The sequence below is a fragment of the Rana temporaria genome, chromosome 2 (assembly GCF_905171775.1).
Source record: "Rana temporaria chromosome 2, aRanTem1.1, whole genome shotgun sequence".
In the NCBI taxonomy this organism is placed as follows: Eukaryota; Metazoa; Chordata; class Amphibia; order Anura; family Ranidae; genus Rana; species Rana temporaria.
In genome coordinates, this window is record NC_053490.1 from 47,437,523 (window position 1) to 47,456,988 (window position 19,466).

The following is a 19,466-nucleotide window of genomic DNA, read 5'->3' on the forward strand; positions in this document are numbered from 1 at the left end:
GAGCCCCATCGTTTTTTTTTCCCATCGGTGAAAAAAAATAGAAACTGTTTTAAATTATTCTTATGGTTAAAAAAACGATAGAAAAAAACGATCGTCTGTGGGGAAATCCATCAGTCAAAAAAACACGCATGCTCAGAATCAAGTGGACGCATGCTCGGAAGCACTGAACTTCATTTTTCTCAGCACGTCGTTGTGTTTTACGTCACCGCGTTGGACTCAATCAAAATTTTTAACCGATGGTTAAATCCATCGGTTCGTTTTTCTGTCAGTTTTACTAGCAAGAAAAGATTGAAAGCAGGATCTCAATTTTGGTGACAGGAAAAATTCCTGACGCAAATCGTGTTCATCTACAATTATTACGACGGAAAAAAAAACGTGCATGCTCAGAATCAAGCAGAAGAGCCTAACTGCCTATTGAACTTCATTGATCTCGGCTCGTCGTTCGTCTTGTACATCACCACGTTCTTGACGTTTGGAATTTCTGCCAAGATTAGTGTGACCGTGTGTATGCAAGAAAAATTTCAGCCGTTTTCCTGCTGAAAAAAATACAGTTTTCTTGTCGGAAATCGTGATCGTGTGTACCAAGGGCAGATCCAGAGCCTAGTCTCGGGAGGGGCACTGCCAGAAAATAATATTTAAATATAAATGCCATAAATCTATCCTATAGATTGTCAGGGACTGCAGACATGGTACAAGAGATGGTCAGAGACTGCAGACGTGGTACAAGAGATGGTCAGAGACTGCAGACGTGGTACAAGAGATGGTCAGAGACTGCAGACGTGGTACAAGAGATGGTCAGAGACTGCAGCCATGGTACAAGAGATGGTCAGAGAACCGATCGTGTGTACAGGGCATTAGACTGGCCATACATTATTCAATTTCCTTTAGATTTACCTTCAATTATGTAGTGCAAGGGCCTGCCTGATTGCATACAATTTGAAAGTGTTTAGGTTTGACCTCATATTATATGGTTTTGGTAGAGCTAAAGAAAAATTGTGCAAGAAAATTGTATAATGTATGGCCAGCCTCAAAATTTCCCTCACTTAAGAACACATTCACACATGTGAATGGGCCCAACACTGAGTACTATAGGATAAACCCATCTCCATTGAGAGTAGGAAGCCGTCACTGCACACCGCCAATCATAGGCAGTGTGTGTATGTGCAGCTGCCGGTCGGGAATTTCTCACTGCCTATGATTGGTGGTGTGCAGTGATGGCTCCCTGGTGGGTCCGATCCGAACATGTCTGAGCCCATCACTAATTAAGAGCAATGGGAGGCTGCCGGATCCCTAAGGTAATCATGGCCACTCGCATGTTATCGCTTATACAGTGATCACCCTGTGAGTGATGATCCCTGGATGCAAACAGTCTTATCTGTCTTCAAATGAAGCCAATTTGTTTTGCAAATTGCATTCCATTAGCTTCTTCCCTGACCACAAGGGACGGGAAAGTGACAACAAACGAGCATAGACCTCTTACACAATGCTTCTGAGTTCATTCTAGATAAGGGGGCCCGCAGGTGGGACAATGAAGCCCAGAAAGGATGGCAGGGGGAGTGGCACACTCATGGAAAGCGATTGGGCTGCTGTACAGCTGCTGGATTGCTTTGATTAGGATGCCGACATGCAGCTTATGAATCGTGTGTAAAATCCCTGCTGCCATCGCTGAAAACCTTTTGGCAATAAAAGGGTTAAAGGATAACTCTACTTTTGTGGGGGGGAAAAATACAAAAAGAAAAAGAATAAAGCACCTACAACTGCTACACAAGCCATGTTGTAATTAAAAGGGTAACTCCACTTCTGGCAAAAAAAAAAAGAAAGCAACAAAAAAAAATAATAATAATATAGTGTATACAGTTGCGACAAGTCATGCTGTAATTGAGTGTTATTTAACCACTTAAGGACTGCCTCCTGCACATATACGTCAGCAGAATGGCACATGTACGTACAGGTACGTCCTGTACTAGTACCCACCAGTGGGTCGCGGGCGCGCTCCCACGACCCGGTCCGACCCGGAGCTGAAGAATGGGGAGAGCCGTGTGTAAACACGTCTTCCCCGTGCTTCACTGTGGCGGCTGCATCGATCGCGTGATCCCTTTTATAGGGAGACACGATCGATGACGTCAGACCTACAGCCACACACCCCTACAGTTGTAAACACACACTAGGTGAAACGAAACTCCTTCAGCGCCCCCTGTGGTTAACTCCCAAACTGCAACTGTCATTTTCACAATAAACAATGCAATTTAAATGCATTTTTTGCTGTGAAAATGACAATGGTCCCAAAAATGTGTCAAAATTGTCCGAAGTGTCCGCCATAATGTCGCAGTCACGAAAAAAATCGCTGATCGCCGCCATTAGTAGTAAAAAAATAAAAATTATAAAAATGCAATAAAACTATCCCCTATTTTGTAAACGCTATAAATTTTGCGCAAACCAACCGATAAACGCTTATTGCGATTTTTTTTACCAAAAATAGGTAGAAGAATACGTATCGGCCTAAACTGAGGAAAAAAAATGTTTTTTTATATATTTTTGGGGGATATTTATTATGGCAAAAAGTAAAAAATATTGATTTTTTTTCAAAATTGTCGCATTTTTTTCTGTTTATAGCGCAAAAAATAAAAACCGCAGAGGTGATCAAATACCACCAAAAGAAAGCTCTATTTGTGGGGAAAAAAGGACGCCAATTTTGTTTGGGAGCCACGTCGCACGACCGCGCAATTGTCTGTTAAAGCGACGCAGTCCCGAACTGTAAAAACACCGTGGGTCTTTAGGCTGCATATTGGTCCGGGGCTTAAGTGGTTAAAGTGGTCTGAATACTGGATGGAAACCTTATCTAATGCCTCTACCAGACTGGCACCTGGGGCCAAAGATACATAAAATCCAATTAATGTACCACTCTGTTCTGGGTTGTGGGAAGAATTTGGAGAACCTGCCGAACGCCCACACAAACACAGAGAGAACACAAACACTCAATGTAGAAATAAACAAGTGCATTCATTATATTGACACAAAAAAAAACAACGACCATAAAGAAAAATGAACTGATCCAGAGATTGTATAACGTAATAAATCTAGCAAACATAAAAAAAAAAAGAAAGAAACAAGCAGCTGAGTCCTTTGTGCTGGGATTAGGCTGAAGGAATAAAATATGCGATTACATGATTAACGGAGGCACAGGGGTGTCTGAAACAGTTTTTACAAAGAGGCCCGGAAAATAAATTGCCTGTATTGCTTTGCTTTTACAATACATAGCTGAATGATTCAATATCACAGATGGCATAAATCATTTGAAGATCCAACTAGGTCGAAAGGAAATTATTCATCAAAAGTAGGTGACGTTAAAGAAGCTCTAATGAAAAAAATAAATTGTTGTAAACAGGCCACAGAAGCCTTTATATACTGTAAATAGCCAGCATGCCTTCAAGAGAGACCCCTCTCTAGTCAAGCCTGAGGCCCCGTACACACGACAGAGTTTCTCGGCAGAATTCACCGAGAAACTCGGTCAAAACCCGGATTCTGCCGAGAAACTCTGTCGTCTGTACAGTTTTGGCTCGATGGAGCCGCCGAGGAGCTCGACGAGAAAATAGAGAACATGTTCTCTATTTTCTCGTTGTTCTATGGGAGAAGGCGTCCCGCCGAGCTCCTCGGCGGCTTCATCCCAGAACTCGACGAGGAACTCGACGTGCCAAGCACGTCGAGTTCCTCGGCCGTGTGTACGGGGCCTGACAGTGCACCAGGTGATTGTAATGAATCCAACCCTCCAACCCTCCCAGCGAAGACTAGGACACTGCGGCTTGCTAAAGGTGGAATCTTCATCTAGGCTTGCTGCTTGACAACATGCCTGAATCACCTGTCAACCACATGATATTCTGGAGCTTCCAGATGGAACACACTGCACATTTTTATAAGTTAACCATCAGTTTGGCAGCGTCCGCAATAATATAAAGGGCATAGCACCGGACAACCAATTTAACCGTGCAGCAGCCATGTGCTGAAACCATTTGCCTTGGACACCTTCTGCCTAAGATGTTTCTGGGGTACTTGGGCACTGATCACTGGGTTTTGTAATCGCTCCCTGCCTGACCGTTCACAAGAGCAATGGACCTGCATGGCGGACAAAACCTTAAAAAAATCATTATAGGAGAACACTTACCAGAGGATGATCCAGACTGTCACCACATTTCAATAATGACATTTGTTTAATTAACCACTTCAATACCAGACACTTATACACCTTCCTGCCCAGGCCTATTTTCACTTTTCAGCACTGTTGCAATTTGAATGACAATTTTTATAATTTTGTTTCTACAAATAGAGCTTTAGTTTGGTGGTATTTGATCACCGCTGCGTTTTTTGGAGCAAAAAAAAAAAAGACCGGAAATTTTGAAAAATAAATGTTTTTCTTTGTTTCTGTAAACATTTTTTGTAAATAAGAATGTTTTCTTCTTCAATGATGGGCACTGATATAGCTGCACTGACGGGCACTGATAAGGCGGCACCGATGAGGTGGCACTGATCGGCAGCAATGGGTACTTTTTGGGTGGCACGGATGGGCACAGATAGGTGGTCATAGATGGGCACTGATAGGTGGAATCACTGAATTTGTTTCATAATGGTGCTAGGCACTGATTGGCACATATTGGGCACGTATTTGCATATGTGGATGGCCATGGGGGATGTACCTGGCCATCCACATGCTAGGGGCTTCCCTGGTGGTCCAATGTGGGCATCCGTGGGGGGGCTGCACTGATAAACAAGCAGCGCAGACCCCCCCTGTCAGGAGAGCTGCCGATTGTCTCTCCTCTACTCGCGTCTGTCAGACACGAGTGAGGAAAAGCCGATCAACGACTTTTCCTGTTTACATCGTGATCACGTGGTAAGAGCCTCCGTCGGAGGCTCTTTACCGAGATCGGTGTAGTGGTTTGTCAGACTGACACACCACACCACTGATCGCTGTGATGTGTGCTCTCCGACAGGCGCACGGTGGCTGTTATCCTGCTGGACGTCATATGACGTCCAGTCAGGAAAACGCAACCACCGCCCAGCCGTTATTTTGCTATAGGCTGGGCGGTAAGTGGTTAACTGCCACACTGTCCTTCACACTTATCCACATTTAGCTGTGTAGAAGTTCTTCACCCCCCCCCCCCCCCAACTTATTCATTGAGATCAAAAGCACAACTATTAGTCCCTTCCCTCATGCTAGGGTGATCGATGTCATTTTGGACTCTGACTTCTGCTTTTGGCCCCACGTCCAATCTCCATAACATTGCCAAAATGTGCCCCTTCTTAACCAATGACTTTTAATTAATTTGTCATCTCTCACCTCGACTACTGCAACATTCTCCTTATTGGCCTACTTCTACCCACAAAGGCTGCCCCACCTTCAGCCGATCATAAATGCTGCTACTACCAGAGTCACATACAATTAAAGAGTTAGTTCACCTTACCCACTTAAAGCGGGGGTTCACCCTATTGATACAAAAAAAAAAAAATTCCCTCTAGCATAAAATGAGGCATAGTAGCGCGAGCTACAGTATGCCTGTCTTTATTTTTTTATCCCCGTACTCACCGTGCACTCGTAGATAAAAGATTACGACTCCCAGCGGGGAATGGGCGTTTCTATGGAGAGAGAAGGTGATTGACGGCCGGCTCTGGCACGTCACACTTCTCCGGAAATAGCCAAAATAGGACTTGGCGCTTCACGGCGCCTGCGCATAGTCTGTGCGCAGTTGCCGTATAGCGCCGTAAAGAGCCGAGACCTGTTCCGGCTGTCTTCGGGGAGCGTGACGTGCCAGAGCCGGCCGTCAATCACCTTCCCTCTCCATAGGAACGCCCATTCCCCGCGGGGAGTCGTAATCTTCTATCTACGATTGCACAGTGAGTACGGGGATAAAAAAAAGTTGTTATGGAGGGTGAACCACCGCTTTAAGGACCGAGCCTCTTTCTGAGATTTGGTGTTTACAAGTTAAAAAATTATTTTTTTGCTAGAAAATTACTTAGAACCCCCAAACATTATATACATTTTTTTTCCAACACCCTAGAAAATAAAATGCTTTTTGTCAAACCGTAATTGCGCAGTGGTCTTACCAGTTTTTAATAAAAAAATAAGACAACAGTAAAGTTATATTCTGAAAGATGATGTTACGCCGAGTAAATTAATCCCCAACATGTCACGCCCGCTCGTGGAATGGCGACAAACTCTTACCCTTAAAAACCTCCATAGGCAATGTTTAAAAAAACTCTACAGGTTGCATGTTTTGAGTTACAGAGGAGGTCTAGGGCTAGAATTATTTCTCTCGCTCCAACGATGGCAGAGATGCCTCACATGTGTGATTTGAACACCGTTTTCATATGCAGACGCTACTCAAGTATGCAGTCGCTTCTGCATGCGAGTTCGGTGGGACGGGTGCGTTTGCTTCCACTCTGCAATGATATGGAGACGGGTGGAGGCCATCTTCCCCTCATTCGTCTCCATATCAAGCAGGAGAAAGGACGCGATCGCCTACGCCGCTGCCGATAGATAGCCGTAGTATCCGCAAATATCTATGCCATGTCTGGCCCCTTCTCCGCCCCTCCCCCCCACTGTCTTCTGGGATACACACAGGTCCCAGAAGACAGCAGGGACCATTCAGATCACGCATGCACATTAGAGAATCAGGATGTGAAGCCACAAGGCTTCACTTTTTGATTCCCTTACCGAAGATGGCGGCAGCAGCACCCCAGAACCGAGGGACAGATCGGCTTCGGGTGCCGACATCGCGGGCCCCCTGGACAGGTAAGTGTCAATATTTTAAAAGTCAGCAGCTGCAGTATTTGTAGCTGCTGACTTTTATTAAAAAAAAAAAAAAAAAAATTTCAGTGGAACTCCCCTTTAAGAAGGTGACCAGAAATGGCAGCCGCACACTCCACGATTTAAAGATATATACAGGGTTCAGAGTCTCCTCAGATTTTTATTCTTTATGTTTACACTTCATCCCACTCCTTTCTGTCTGCAATCGGACAATAATCTCTTCATGTAATGCCCCTGGCCTGACTTCCTAGAGAAGGGAAAAAAAAGCCAGCGGCCGCCGACTGTTTTCAACATAAGTTAGGACAATTACAGTGATGTCTCCCAGGCTCCCCGCGGCACACAGTTTGAGAAACACTGGTTTACGGGATATTTACTGTACATGCAGCCAGTGACATCACTGGCGTATGTGTGCTGAAGGAACGGGAACGGCCACCCGCGCCTTTCCTTCAGGCCCTGTGCTGCACATGCGCGGGGGAGAACGTCACTATGGCTCCAGTCAGTCACAGAGCCGGAGTCTGCAAACCCGGAAGCAAGACAGGTGAAGATGGAAGCGACCTCCAGCGATGACAGTGCATCGCTGGAATGCTTCGTTTTTTAGGTAAATTCACATGATGCACATTATGACATTACCTTGCAGGTAAGGGAAAAAAAATGTCCAGCGGATTACAACCGCATTAACTGCTTGCCGCCCACCCACAGTAGCTATACTGTGAGCGGGTGGCAGCTGTGGACCAGGTGATGTACTGTTGCATCGCAATCTTTCTTTCGCGTTTGGGGCGCACTTGTTGGGCATGATTGGACAGCACAAGTTTGGCAGCTGCTTTCAGACAATGATTTTAGCTAAAGTCAGCTGACCAGCTGTGGCCAATCACACACACAGGGCCAGATTCACAGACGGCTTACGCCGACATATCTATTGATACGCGGCATAAGTTCAAAGATGCGCCGTCGTATCTATGCCCCTTATTCACCAAACTAGATACGCCTGAAAGACTTAGTTAGACTTACCGGTGACGGTATTTCTAAGAGCCTTTCAGGACAACCTTGGAGAGAGCGCAGCTCCGCCTCTTCATTAGGAAACACATGCTAAACTTTAAAAGCCCTCCGCTTCCACCATGGCCTCAGTTATTGTGGTCCGACTCTCTGGAAGACAAAGCACAGAAACCACAACACCATGATAGATTTTATAACTTATTACTTTAACATTTAGGGAGGGAAATAGCGGTTGTCCTGAAAGGCTCTTAGAAATACCGTCACCGGTAAGTCTAACTAAGTCTTTCTCCAGTCGCCTTTCAGGACAACCTTGGAGAGGATAAACAAGTAACTTACCCTAGGGTGGGACTACTGCTTGCAGAACCTTTCTGCCAAAGGCTTGGTCTGCGGCAGACAATAGATCCAACCTGTAGTGCCTTAGGAACGTTGAGTAGTTGCTCCAAGTGGCGGCTTTGCAGATCTGCTCAGGTGTAGCACCGGCCCTTTCGGCCCAGGAGACTGCAGTTGACCTTGTTGAGTGTGCCACAATACCTGAGGGAGGCACGACTCCTTTGGCTTTATAGGCTTCTGTAATAGCAAGTTTAAGCCATCTGGCTAAAGTACTTTTGGATGCTTTTTCCCCCTTGCGGGGACCTGAGAAAGCTACAAAGAGAGCATTTGACTTTCTGAAATCTCTGGTGACAGAAAGAAACTGTAAAAGACACCTTTTCACGTCTAGTGTATGGAATGCTTCTTCTCCAGCATTAGAAGGGTTTAAAGCAAAAGTGGGTAAAACTATTTCCTGTGACCGGTGAAATTTTGATGACACTTTCGGAAGAAATGAAGGATCCGTCTGAAGGATCACTCGGTCTGGAAAAATTCTTAGGAAGGGTTCGGTGATGGCCAGAGCTTGGAGCTCACTGATTCGTCTTGCTGACGTAATAGCCACCAAAAAAACTGTTTTGAGGATTACATTTTTTAAAGAAATATTCTCCAACGGTTCGAACGGAACTCCCGTTAAACCTTGTAGTACAACCGATAAGTCCCAACTGGGAAAACTTTTGAGGGTCACTGGTCTATTTCGAGCTAGTGCCCTAAAAAAACCTGGAAATTAAAGGTTCTCTAGACAGAGTTTTTTCTAAATAAACAGAAAGAGCCGCTACCTGTGTTTTTAAGGTACTGGCTGCAAGTCCTTTTTCCATTCCTTCATGGAGAAATTCTAGTACTGAGACCACACTCTTAGTTTGAAAAACCTTGGAAGAACACCATGAATTATACTTCTTCCATACTTTAAGATAAATTGATCTTGTTACCTCCTTCCTACTGGACAGAAGAGTTTTTACAACCTTGTCAGACAAGCCTTTGTTTTTCAAAATGTCTTTCTCAGAAACCAAGCGCTTAGATGTAACCTGTCTGTTTCTGGATGACACACAGATCCCTGTGTTAGAAGGTCCTTCTTGGGAGGCAACTTCCATGGAGGTTTCACGGCCAGGTTCAGTATGGTTGCGAACCAAGGCCTCTTTGGCCAAAAAGGAGCAATCAGAATTAGGTCTGTTTTCTCTTCTCTGAATTTCCTTAGGACCAACGCAATCAAGGGAAAGGGGGGAAAGGCGTAGCACAGATGGTAATCCCAGGGATGAGCTAGAGCATCTATGCCTATCGCCTGGTCTTCTCTGTGGAGAGAAAAGAAGTCTTGAACCTTAGTGTTTTGCTGACTGGCAAAAAGGTCTACTTGGGGATGTCCCCATTCCTTGGAGATCATGTTGAAAATCTCCTGACTTAAGACTCCATTCTGCTTCTACTACTTTCCTTCTGCTCAGAAGGTCTGCCAGCAGATTTTGGGATCCTTTTAGGTGGATTGCTGACAAAGAGGCCACATTTTTCTCCGCCCAGGTCAGTAACTGATTGGCCAGTTCCATCAATCCCTGGCTCCTGGTCCCGCCTTGTTTGGTCACATAGGCCACTGCTGTAGTGTTGTCCGACAAAATTTGAACATGACAACCCTTTAGTATTTGTTGAAAAGCCAGGAGACTCATGAAAATGGCCTTTAGCTCTCGCCAATTTGATGACCTCCTTGCCTCCACTTTGGTCCATGACCCTTGTACGGTCTGTCCATCCAGATGAGCTCCCCATCCCCACGAACTTGCGTCTGTTGTCAGACGTTTGTCCGAGGGAAGGACCCATGAGAGACCTTTTGTGAGATTGGAAGGATCTCTCCACCACCAAAGGGACCGTTTTACTTTTGATGTTAGAGAGAAAGTTTTCTCCAGTGATTCTTGGTGAGACCACTCCTGTAGGATGTTCCTCTGTAGGGGTCTGGAATGAAGCCTTGCCCATTGAATGGCAGGAATCGAGGCCGTGAGTTGACCTAGGACTGCCATGGCAGACCGTACTGACACTGAAAGATTCGTTAGAATCTGGCTCACCGCAGAAACTACTTTTTCTACCTTTTCTTGAGGGAGAAACACCTTCTGTAGAACTGAATTGATGGTGTAACCGAGGAACCTCATCTCCTGTGAAGGGTCTAGGTTTGATTTTTCTAGATTCAATATCCACCCCAGGCTCTCGAGATGAGCCTGGGACGTCTGGAGATCTGAAACCAGCTGATCCTTTGAACCTGCAAAGAATAAGAGGTCGTCCAGATAAGGAACAACTGAGACCCCCCTCAGTTTCAGAGGCTCCAAGGCTTCCGCCATCACTTTTGTAAAGATCCTTGGTGAGGATGAGAGGCCGAACGGCAGGGCCCTGAATTGTAGGTGCCACATTGAAGTTCCCAAGTTTATTGCCAAGCGCAGAAACTTTTGTGAGGCCTGCGCTATTGGCACGTGTAGATACGCATCCCTTAGATCCAGAGAGGCCATGAAGCACTCTGGTGTTAATAACTTTGTGATGGAGTGAATGGTGTCCATCCGGAAGTGCTTGTACCTTATAGTTTTGTTCAGGATCTTCAAGTTCAAAATTAGGCGAAATTTGCCTGAAGGCTTTTTTACTAAAAATATGTGGGAGTAAAACCCTCTTCCCTCCTGATTTTTTGGGACTTGGACAATAACTTCCTGTTGGATCAGATCCTTTAGAAGGTTCATCATTGCGGAAGCTTTTTCCTGATCCCTTGGTAGGGCTGTCACATAAAACCTGCAAGGAGGGCACTCTGAAAACTCCAGATTGTATCCTTGTGTAACTATGTTTTTCACAAAAGGGCTCTTGGTCAGAAGGCTCCACTGAGAAGAGAAAGCGGACAGTCTTCCCCCCACAGGAGTGAGATTGTCACTTGTCTTTTGATGACTGATCTTGGGGCGACTTAAAGAGGATACCTCCTCTTCCCCTACCTCTTTGAGGAAACCAGCGCTTTTTGTTTTCTTCTTTTTGGAGGTTTGTGGAAAAGAACGAAAATTCTTTTTAATAGGTTGTTTCTTAGCCGGGAAAGCCTTCTTTTTGTCGGCTGTTCTATCTAGAACTTTTTCAAGATCAGACCCAAACAGTAAGTCCCCTGAGAAGGGTAACCCGCAGAGTTTGATTTTAGAGGCTGTGTCCCCTGTCCAGGTTTTAAGCCATACTGCACGTCTGGCTGAATTCACCAGGGCAGAAGATCTATGGAAAAGATTCCAAGATATCCTTCCTTGGTGTACCAGCTTCTACATGGTTCATCAGCTTTTCCACCCAACACTCCAAGTTTCTTGCCACCACTGTGGAGGCCATTGCAGGTTTTAGACTGAGAGAAGTAGAGTCCCAAGCTTTTTTTAACAGGGAGTCCGCTCTTTTGTCCATGGGATCTTTTAGTACCCCCATGTCTTCGAACGCAAGATCCGTGCGTCAAGACACCTGGGAAAAAGCAGCATCTACTTTTGGCTTTTTATTCCAGACTTCAGAGTCCTTATCTTCAAAGGGGAATCTTTTCCTTAGACTTTTAGAAAAGAAGGGGACCCTTTCTGGATCTTTCCACTCTTTTTTAATAGTATCTGATACTACTTTGTGAACTGGAAAAACTTTGTGTTTGGAGACATCCAAACCCTGGTACATTTTGTCATGAAGAGACAATTGTACCTCCTCTTCTTGAATATCAAGCGTAGTATAAATTGCTTCAAGAAGATCATCTACTTCATCTAGAGCAGTGGTTCTCAACCTTTCTAGTGCCGTGACCCCTTGATAAAATTTCCCAAGTTGTGGGGACCCCTAACAGTAAAATTATTTTCGTAGCGTGGGTTGTCAGCACCCAAGGCACCCCCAAACCCACAGACATATTGCGCTCCCTGAATCCCTTCCACTCGTACAGTATTAAAACCCCTTAAGGTACATTTTAGGATGTACAACTCTTTCTTTGTTCTCATTTTTTTTCCTTTTTATCCCTGTCTAAATAAAAAATTAATTTATTTTTGTTTCCCCCATCCCTCTCCAGCCGTCTTTCTTGTTCTTTCTCTCCCTTTTTCTTAGTTCCTCCCCCTCTTTTCCTCATCCTTCCATGTATTCTCTATTTTTATTCCTTCTCTTGGTGGGGGGGGGGGGGGGGGGGGTAGTATGAGTGGCAGTGCAGATGTGGGAATTGGGATAAGTAGCAATGTTAGGGGGGATCTGATCAGCCAACTTAGGCGCTCTTGATCAAGGTCATCTGCGGATCTGAGAGCTGTAGTGGGAACTTTAAATAGCAACTATAATCACAGGTAGTGTTACTCACAGTGTCACCGACTTTGTGGTGTCTAGTAGCAGTATCACCTATGCCGAAATCAGAAGATAGGGTCTCCTCCAGCCCCTCCCACTTCACATTCCTCACCAGTCAGCTGAGCTCTAGTCTCTGGCCCCCCAGCCATGCAGTGAACTAAATTGGCGGCTGCGAGAGGCCGAGGGGGCGGCCACGGGCTCCAGGGACAGCCCAGCTGGGCAGCCACTGGCTTCAGGGACAGCCCTGCTGGGCGGCCACAAAATGGCTGGTAGAGCGGTGTGGGCTTCAGGAACAGCCAAGGATTCGGGGACCCCTGGCAAATCATCATTCGACCCCCGAGGGGGTCCCGACCCCCAGGTTGAGAACCACTGATCTAGAGAGACTTTGTATCTGGAATTTCTGTACTCTCCTTCCTCTTCCTCCTCATCTGAATCCCTGAGCGAGCGAAGAGTACTCGTCCCTTCATCCCCTGAATCCACAACCTCTGACCTCGAGGTGGAAGCTTTTGGGCTGGGTGGTAAATGTTGGGGTTCAGCTTGCGCTGCTGGATTCTGAACCAACATAGATTTGACCGAGTTCAAAGAACTTGCAAGTTCTTGTACTGAAGAAAATAAAACTTTATATTGCTGGGACGTTTCTTCTTCTACTAAATCCTTAATACAGGATTTACACATTGCCTTTTGCCATGAATCTCTAAGAGGGTTTCTGCAGGAAGGACATTTCCTTTGAGTTGGTGGCTTTTTAGTTTTTGGTTTCTCCTAAAAACACAAAAAAGGGTATTTTACCATTGGAGAACCAATAGGTTTTTTTTACAAACAAGGAAAAAACCGCCACCACTTTAAAGGGAAGATGTGAAGAAAAAGATCCACAGTTAAACATAACACCACCCAGTGAAACTGCCAGGGACCGAGAGAAGTTACCTCTGACCCTGCAGTACAGGCTCCCTAAAGGAGGACAGATAACAAAAACCACATAAGCCCAATAGTAAGGATAGAGGCACCGCTGTACCCCCCTACCTGGACCGGAGCAGCGTCTGAGGGGCCTGTCTCCGCCATGGTTGTTGGTTCTTCTTCCATCGCCGAGAGAAACACAGCCGGGACTGAATGATTTTTAAATCTTCCCGGGTCCGCGCGTCATCAAAGATGGCCGGAACCGGAAGACGCCGCTCTTAGGCCTGTCCCCTGACCTCTGCAGGAAGCCGCGCCGCTGTGCATGACGTCACCCGCCCGCCAGGACCCGGGACCGACATGCGACGTTTCAAATACAAACACCGACAACGCGGTAGTGTGCCGCCCGGCCACCTGAGCCAGAAACAGCGGACCCCTGGGCACTCAGCGCCGCTTCCTGTAGAGCCTTCACTCCACTGAGCAGGGAGAGGCTGGAGACTGCGGAGGACCCCCCCCACCCTTAGGGGGGCCTGGGATGGCCGCTGCACACCAAACAGATACCGATAAGGTAAGGCTTACCCCTCCAACCTTGGAAAGAGCGCAGCACCCCTGGTCCACAAGCATGCGCTTCCACCATGGCGGAGGAAACACAATAACTGAGGCCATGGTGGAAGAGGAGGGCTTTTAAAGTTTAGCATGTGTTTCCTAATGAAGAGGCGGAGCTGCGCTCTCTCCAAGGTTGTCCTGAAAGGCGACTGGAGAAATATGGCTTCAGCCGACCGACGTAAGTTGCCGTACGCCGTCGTATCTTGGGTGCATATTTACGCTGGCCGCAAGGGGCGCTTCCGTAGATTTGTGTGTTGAATATGCAAATGACCTAGATACGCTGATTCACGAACGTACTTGCGCCCGTCGAATTTAGCTACACCGTAAGGCTTACGTCCAGCGTAAAGTTACCCCTACTATATGAGGCGCAGGTAATGCAAAGTATGGACGTTGGAACAAGTGTATATTTTTATGTCGTTTACGTAAGTAGTACGTGAATGGGGCTGTGCGTAGGTTACGTTCACGTCACAGGCATTGAGCCGGCGTATCTTAGGGCGTAAATTCGACGTGTTACTGAGCATGCGCGCGCATGCGCCGTTAGTTCGGCGCTTCATTTACATGGGGTCATTTACATACAACACTCCCACTACCAGTCTACTTTGATTTACGCAGGCTTACGCCGGCCCATTTACGCTACGCCGCCGTAACTTAGGGAGCAAGTGCTTTGTGAATACAGTACTTGCCTCACTAAGTTACGTCGGCGTAGCGCATATGAGATGCGCTACGCCCGACTAAAGATACGCCGCTGTACGTGAATCTGGCCCATAGTTCTAAGTTTTCAAAAACACACCAAGAACTCTGTCTACTGTGAACAGCAATCTGGCTGAAAAAAAGAAATGAGAGATAGTAAAGTAAAAGCAGCACGCGCATTACTCATTGTTAGGTACACAGTTAACCCTTTGATTGCCCCTGGATGTTAACATCTTCCCAGCCAGTGTCATTAGTACAGTGACAGTGTACAATTACAGTATTAGCGTCATTAGTGATGTCAGTGTCAGTTAGTGACTCTCCCAACCAGCATCAGCTAGTGCCAGAGTGGCTGCTACATTATCACATTATTCACACCTGAGCGTACCGTTTTTGGTCGTTTTTTTCCGTCGTTTTGTCACGCGTTTGCACACAGCGTCGTCCGATGTTTTTGAACTTTAACGTTTTTTATTTTAGCCAATAGGAAAAATTATCATCTTTTCATCACTTGTTGCTATGTTGGTAGATTTTTTTATCTTCTGCCTGGGTGAAATGTTCTATTGATTAAAGCGACAAAACGCCCGTAGAAACGCTTGACGCTTGAATCGAGCGTTTCCATTACTTTCTATGGGAATACAAACGTTCTAAAACGCCCAAATCCACCCAATTTGCGCAACAAAAAAGGGTCCGGAACTTGTTTGAGCTTCAGGCGTTCGGCATCAGGCGTTTTGGAGTGGAGATGTGAACCATCTCCATAGAGAATAATGTATTTTTTCCCCTCTAGCGTTTTGGAGCTTCACGCTTCAGGCAACAAAACGCTCAGGTGTGAATGCAGCCTAAGACCCTATTCACACGGGCGCCTCCATTGTTTGCGGGATCCACTTGCTCAGCGGGGGAACGCTCTGCTGATCACCGCTGAGCAGACAGATGGCAGGCCAGTCTCCACTCATTGTACAGTGCGAAGACGGATCCAGTCCTGCTCTCCTCCAGTCCTGCCTGGAAAATAGGACCACCATCTATCTGGATTTCACAGACAGGATCAGAACGGATAGCGGACATGTCACCGCTGACATCCGCCGCTCCATAGGAGTGAATGGAGGCTGAAAAACGGACAGGCGGACCTAATCGGACAGCCCGTGTGAAAGGGTCCTAAGTTTCTTATCACCATTATCAGTATAGTGTCATACACTTATATATATATATTTTATTTATTTTTCTACAAAAAACATGAAGCAGAATACATTTATAAAGAATTATTTTTTTTTTCGTTTTTTTTTTTTTATTGGATGTTTTATAACAGAAAAAAGCAAAAACAAATGTTTTTTTTTTTAATTTTTCGAAACTGTCAGAGCCGGTTCACACACAGGCGACCCGACTTTGGAGGCGATTTGGCAAGGCGATCTCAAGGCGTCTTGAGAGGCAACTTGCAAAATGACTTCAGTATTGAAGTCAATGCAAGTCGCCCCGAATCGCCTCCAAAGTAGTACAGGAACCTTTTTCTAAGTCGGAGCGACTTGCGTCGCCCCTATTAGAACGGTTCCATTCACTACAATGGGACGCGACTTGTCAGGCGGCTGTGTCGCCTGACGAGTCGCCCCAGTGTGAACCGGCTCTCATTCTTTTTTTGTTTATATGGCAAAAAAATAAACAAAAAACCCAGTGCCCTGATTACAATAGTGCCATCAGTGCCACAAATCAGTGCCAGTGCCAGCAATCAGTGCCCACCACTGCCCACATTTGCCACCAGTGCCAATTAGTGATGCCAGTCAGTGCTGGCTATCAGTCCCGCCTATCAGTGCTGCCCATCACTGCTGTCCATCAATGCCACCCATCAATGCCCATACATGCCGCATATCAGTGCCCACCAGTGCCACCTAACAGTGCTCATTAGTGCCACCTATTAGCGCCCATAAGTGCGGCATATTAGTGCCTCCTCATCAGTGCCACCTAATCAGCGCACATCAGTGAAGGAGAAAAATTACTTAATTACAAAATTTACTGACAGAAACTAAATAAAAAAAAAAAAATTGGGTCTTTGTTTTTATAAAAAATCTAGCAGTGATTAAATACCATCAAAAGAAAGCTCCATTTGTGTGAAGAAAATTACAAAAATTTAATTTGGGTAGTGTAGCACGACCACACAATTGTCATGCAAGGTGCGACAGGGCTGAAAGCAGAAAAATGGCCTGGGCAGGAAGGGGGTGTAAGTGCCCAGTAGGCAAGCGGTTAAAGAGGAACTGCAGTCTGCTCACATAATTTGTAATAAAAACATCTTTGCCATTCTGAACTTCCCTCCAAGCACTTTGCATATTATTTTATATATCTATACTGCGATTCTGTACTTGCCAAATATGCTGCAGAAATCTCCCTCCACTGAGTCTGGCTGCATCCATTTTAACTGTGGGCAGCTGACGCTGCCTGTTTACTTCCTTGATTTACACAGAGGCACACCTCCAGCTCTGCAGCTCTCATTGGCCCTCTTATGACTCCGCCCTCCCTTCCTAGCAAACTCTCACAAGAGTGAAAGAGAGCTGTGTATGATGTCATAAGCCTAGGCTAATGACCAGACAAGAAACAGAAAGTGGGCCGTATAAGGTATTTACTGGCAGAAAAAAATGTTTTAGATGGAAAGATGAAAAAATTACTGAAGGTCCGCTTTAAAGTAGTTGCAAACACCTTTTTAGCACTTGTACCTATACAGGTAAACCTAGAATAAGGCTTCTTTCCCACTGAGGTGCTATTGTGCTAAAAATAGGGCCTGCAATGCGCCCTGAAAGAGCCGCTCCTTTCTATCCAGTGTTTTCACACTGGAGCGTTGCGCTGGCAGGACAGTAAAAAAAAGTCCTGCCAGCCGCATCTTTAACGCGCGGTAGGAGTGGTAAAAATACCGCTCCTATAGCACCCCTGTCCATCGAAATCAATGGGGCAGCGTAGCTGTACCGCCTGTAAATCGCCACTGCAGCGGCGTTTTGCAGGCGGGTTTACCCCTTTTTTGTCCGCTAGCGGAGGTTAAAATCTCCCCGCTAGCGTCCGAAAATCACGGCAAACGCGACGTCAAAACGCTGCTAAAAATAGCATTTTCCTGCCAGCGCACCAAGCGCCTCAGTGTGGAAGTACTCTTAATACCTCCTAAACATGCGCCATTTAGGGGATATTTACCGTGTAGTGCACCGATTATGTGCCGTGACTGGCGACTGCGGTGTACATGCATGGGAGGGACGTCACGCGGCTCCAGCCAATCACACAGCCAGAGCCCGCGACCCCGGAAGGAAGAGATGGATATGGATATGGATGCGGCCAACAGTCGGGACAGCGCGGACTTCGTTTGGAGGTAAGTGCCACATAATGGGCCAGTATGCTATGCATATTAGCCCATTATGCTTTTACTTTAAAGGGAACAAAAGAGGAAAACCCATCAGGGTTTACTTCCTCGTTAAATGATGCCCTTGCTACAGGTGTAGGCCATTTACATACCTACCAAAGCCTGACTGAAAAACTTCCAGATGGCATCTTCCGGTCTTGCCTTGTTGCTAGTCTGCTGCTTGGACACGCCCCTTACATACACGATTCAAACCCCTCACACGCACCATTCAAACCCCTCACATGCACGATTCAAACCCCTCACACGCACCATTCAAACCCCTCACATGCACGATTCAAACCCCTCACATGCACGATTCAAACCCCTCACATGCACGATTCAAACCCCCCACATGCACGATTCAAACCCCCCACATGCACGATTCAAACCCCCCACATGCACGATTCAAACCCCCCACATGCACGATTCAAACCCCTCACATGCACGATTCAAACCCCTCACATGCACGATTCAAACCCCTCACATGCACGATTCAAACCCCCCACATGCACGATTCAAACCCCTCACATGCACGATTCAAACCCCTCACATGCACGATTCAAACCCCTCACATGCACGATTCAAACCCCCCACATGCACGATTCAAACCCCTCACATGCACGATTCAAACCCCTCACACGCACGATTCAAACCCCTCACATGCACGATTCAAACCCCCCACATGCACGATTCAAACCCCTCACATGCACGATTCAAACCCCTCACATGCACGATTCAAACCCCTCACATGCACGATTCAAACCCCCCACATGCACGATTCAAACCCCTCACATGCACGATTCAAACCCCACACATGCACGATTCAAACCCCCCACATGCACGATTCAAACCCCTCACATGCACGATTTAAACCCCCCACATGCACTCTCTTCCCTGCCCCCGTAGTTCTGAGCTCAGCAATGCTGCGATGGAGGACATAGTGGACCACATGATGTACATGGGAGATTGATAGATCGCTCCTGTGATATTGGAGGCTGTGAGAGTCTTAGCAACATCCTAGCAACAAGACAGGATGGGAGGATGCCATCTCTGGGTGTTTTTTGGGCAGTACATAAATGACCTACACCTATAGTAAGGGAATTATCCAACTTTATTAAAAGCTGCCGTTTGTTTTTATCTACAGGCGCCCCGCACACCTCAATAGGCAGCTTTTCAGTGAAGTGAGGTGAACTAACTCTATTAAACTGCCTGTGGAGGACAGTTCTATGTCTATGAAGAACACTGACATGCATGAGAAGTACCTCTACCAAAGTCAGTCAGCTTATAATGGGCAGTCACATACATTTTTTGGGTGAGGGGTGCACCTAGCCAGGCAGCTGACATGTCAGAGCAGGCGGTGGTAATATATAGAGGAAGAATGAAGCAAGTCCTGGCACAGTGCACTGAAGAAGCGCCTTGCAGCAATACCCACCTCACCTCACTCTGCAAAATCCCGGGAAAATGTGAGCATGCTGGGAGGAGCGGACTAAACTACCACTCCCA

General features: G+C 46.3%; 1 protein-coding gene across 1 annotated transcript in view; it reads right to left on the bottom strand.

The window, feature by feature from the left end:
• The window catches only part of MRE11 (MRE11 homolog, double strand break repair nuclease), a 461,003-nt gene extending 441,548 nt beyond the window's left edge, over positions 1–19,455 (bottom strand). The window contains exon 1 of the mRNA XM_040340161.1: positions 19,396–19,455. The gene's annotated coding sequence lies outside the window, so the exon portion shown is untranslated. The remainder of the gene's footprint in view (positions 1–19,395) is intronic.
• Between the last annotated feature and the right edge of the window lie 11 nt (positions 19,456–19,466).